Source organism: Jaculus jaculus, chromosome 13 (assembly GCF_020740685.1).
Source record: "Jaculus jaculus isolate mJacJac1 chromosome 13, mJacJac1.mat.Y.cur, whole genome shotgun sequence".
In the NCBI taxonomy this organism is placed as follows: domain Eukaryota; kingdom Metazoa; phylum Chordata; class Mammalia; order Rodentia; family Dipodidae; genus Jaculus; species Jaculus jaculus.
Genome location: NC_059114.1, coordinates 54,784,005 through 54,788,077, shown reverse-complemented (window position 1 = coordinate 54,788,077; position 4,073 = coordinate 54,784,005).

Sequence of the window (4,073 nt, the reverse complement as noted above, 5' to 3'; positions counted from 1 at the left end):
GGGAGGAAGAAAAGAGGGAGGGTGTGGGGAGAAGTCCTCAAAGGTAGATGAAAGGTTTACAGTGGGGGATAATACACAAAACTAATGGCAACGTGAATTAATTCCATAGAAGACTTCTACCTGGACACCACGGAAAACGAGAGCCATAAAAGGTGGGAAAAGCCTGCTGAGTGTGGTGGTTCATGCCTTTAATCCCAGCACTAAGGAGACAGATGTAGGAGGATTGCTGTGAGTTCAAGGCCACCCTGAAACTACATGGTGAATTCCAGGTCACCCTGAGCTAGAGTGAGACCCTACCTCAAAAAATAAAAATAATTGAAAGGGCAAGAAAAGCGTTAACCTAAATCCATGGGCTCTGGCTAGTAAATCCAAAACCAGAAATGGGTTTCCCCTCAACAGTGAGATGCTGGTCAGGGATAGATGAAGCCCCCAAATTAATACAGGCCTTTGCCAAAACACTTAGCTCCCTACAAGAGCTAAAAAGTAAGTCCCTATAACACCGTAGTTTATGGCTATAGGACATCAAGTGACCATGCTGGAACTGAGAGGGAATCCAGTTCTCTCCAGGTTAGCCCTCATAGTGCTGGAAAGTGCTATGAGAACAGCTGAAGAATGCATTTGCCAACAGATTGATTAAACAGGAGATCCAGTTACAAAGTCAGCCAGCTGAGCAAGAAGTACACACCTGTACAGTAGAGGCACATGGCAGATGCAAGTAAACAACTGCCTACAATTGGACATGAAAGCCCTTCAGTTGAGGAGAACTCCTATCTGGCTCTAGGAACCTAGCCAGATTGCCTTTGCCAGGAATTCAATAGGCTCCAGAGACAACCTCCACTGCTCTTTAATTAAGAAGAGTGGATATACACATCAATATGTCCCTCTAATAACTAGGTCCATCCACTTTGATTTAAATTCCTCTCATTTTTGGTTGGAGAATCTGTTCTATCTTAAGGATGGAGGAGAATATTGGGGAGAACCAGGACACATCTATACATCAAAAAAAGAGAGCTAACTCTCCAGCATGAGATGGGTCACCTCCACCTCATCTGCCCAGGCCCAGAAGTCATTGCAGAGGTGACATGAATACTGCTCTCATAGCTAGCCTGAAACCCAGTTCCAGAGAAAGAGTGAGAGACACTGTGGTCACTCAGATTTCATCAAAACAGAAATCCAGAGACTATAGAGAAATCAACACTAAATCAGATCCTTATCTTGCCCACCAGAGTTCAGGGAACATTTTGGAAGAGGGAACCTATTGTAAGAGCCTCAGAGTTAGTGAGTGACTGAGGTCTCGTGGTACCCACAATGAATACTAATAAACCCACCCAAGAAAACCCTCAGCAGAATTGGGATAGGGAGAGGAGAGCTAAGAATATAACCTTTTTTTTTTCTTTTGATTTTTCAAGGTAGGTTCTCACTGTCGCTCAGGCTGAACTGGAATACACTACATAGTCTCAGGGTGGTCCCGAACTCACAATTATCCTCCTAACCACTGCCTCCCGAGGGCTGGGATTAAAGACGTGCACCACCATGCCTGGCTAAGAATATAACCCTTTTATTAAAAGTAAATAAATAATGAAAAAAAATTTTAAATACTTGGTCACAATAAAATAAAAAATCTGAAAGTGTTCTCCAACTATGAAAGTTACCATTGCATTTTTGTTTTTATTCATACGTAGTATCTAAGTTATCAGGAAGAGTTAATATGTAGTACTGCTTTGTGCAAAGGATGCCTAAACAAAGCATGTTTTATTCTGAATTTTTTTTTTTTTTTACATTTTTCCTGGTTAAAAACATTAACAATTAGCTATAGAAAAACTTCACCTGTCTCAAAGTGCCCATTGCTGTTGCCTTCTTCCTGTCTCTGGACTTTTTACTGAAAAAAAAAAAATGTTTTCATGCCCTGTGAGTGACAGTTTTAAATTAACAACACCTTCACATTTTGGGGAATGCATACAGGAAGACAAACAAAGCAGCATGCTTCTTGCTAGGAAACTGGACGGTGTTGTCATTCAAAGAGAGAACTATGGGGCTTGCATGCCCCACGGGCTTCAAGATATATGCCATTTCTCACTTTCTAGGCCTTCGCTGCTATAACTCACTGCTTAATGCAAGACACTTGCAGGCTTCTACACATGAAACTTGGCACAATTTCCTAAAATATTGAGTTTGTCTATTTTGTCATGTCAACCTACTGAAGACCAAAATTCCTCTCAGAGCCCAGAATATAAAGGGTAGCAGTATATTTTCTCCCCTTAACTTTCATGATTTCAGCCTCTGACAGAAACATTAATTTATTATAACTTCTATAAGGAGCTACATTTTAGCATCAAGTACAGTAAGTCAGATCTAGACACCCAAGCCTGCCAACTCTAATTTATTCAGAATGAGGTGAGATTCAATTGTTTAAACTCCCACTAAGATTTGCGCTGCCGTTTTAATGTGAAAGAGCCTGATATTCCTTCAGAAGCTGTTTAAGGGTCATTGAAATGACACTCATGCCTTTGTTGACAATCATGTACTGAGGAATAAGTAGAGGTGACAGAAAGTAGAATGATCCAAGGTCATAGCCAAGACGTCTGCCGTTCCTGTGGCAGTTTCCTAGCTGACCCAGCCAAAGACTCAAAAAGCTGACCACATAGAAGTGTCAACCAGCAATCTCCTCAGACAGGAGAGTTAGTGCAGCAAAGAGTGACCAAAAGTGAAAGAAAATAAGAAAGGGGGGTGGGGAGACCTACAACTGAAAAGGTTTTTATAAAATATATAGATATGCAAGGAAAGCATTCTTTAAAGTAATGTTTTCATGAACAAAAATCTGGCCAAAGTTAATGTTATCTAATAGCTTCCAAAATATCCAGAGTAAGCACACCCCTGGGCTTGTATATGGTTCAGTAGTAGAGTATATGTCTATCATGGCCTAAGTTCAATCCCCAGAGCTGCAAAACAAGCTAACAAAAAGAGCAAATCCTATGATAGGAAGGAAAAAAAGTTTATCTATCTGAAGGGAACATGAAAACCTCAGAGTAACATTTTATACAATAATAAAGGAATCCCAAAATACATATAGATAATATACTAATACTGTAGTCAGGCAATGCTCACAGATAGTAAAGAAAGAAAGTTAAACTGTAAATCAGGACATAGCATAGGATTTAAGAAAAGATTGTTTGGGGACTGGAAAATGCAGTAGTTAAGTGTGCTTCCCACGCAAACAAGAGGGCAGAGGGGCCTGAGACTGCCTGAGTTTGAATCTCCAGAATCCATGTCAATAGCTGGGGATGGAGCAGAAAGCTAGAAACCACTGGAGCTTGCAGGAAAATGATTTGAAAGTCCAGAAGCTCTGGGATCAGGGAGAGACTCCAGAAAAGGTGATGAATTGATGAATGAGGACACTTGATGTCTCACTGTGGCCACAACACTTGAGTGTACTCCTCTGCAGGGAAAATATAAATAAATAATGTAAAATAAATAAAAGATCACTGTAAATAAATTATTTGGGTCAATTCCTTTGGTAGAAGAAAAGGTATTCTCAAAGTTCAGAGGCCACAGTTCTTACCATCTTGCTCTTAAGATTGCTTAAGAGAGCTAGAGGGATGGCTTAGCTGTTAAGGTTTTTGCCTGCAAAGCCAAAGGATCCAGGTTTGATTCCCTAGGACCCACGTCAGCCAGATGCATAAAGGGGCACACATGTCTGGAGTTTGTTCGCACTGGCTAGAGGCCTTGGTGCGCCCATTCTCTCTTAGCAGTTAGGGTGCTTGCCTGTGAAGCCTAAGGATCCAAGTTTGATTCTCCAGGTCCCACATAAGCCAGATGTACAAGGTGGCACATGCGTCTGGAGTTCGTTTGCAGTAGCTAGGGGTGCTGATGCACCTATTTTTTCTTTCTCTTTCTCAAATAAAAATATTTTTTAAAGTTAATTCTATATTGCCAACAAACAAAATTCAATGTTCAAAATAAACTACTCAATTTTGTAACACAAAAGTGAAGGTATACAGAACTAAGTCTGAGAAAATATACCTATTCACTTTAAAATGACTGAAAGAAAGCAGAAATTAATTAATTTAATTAAT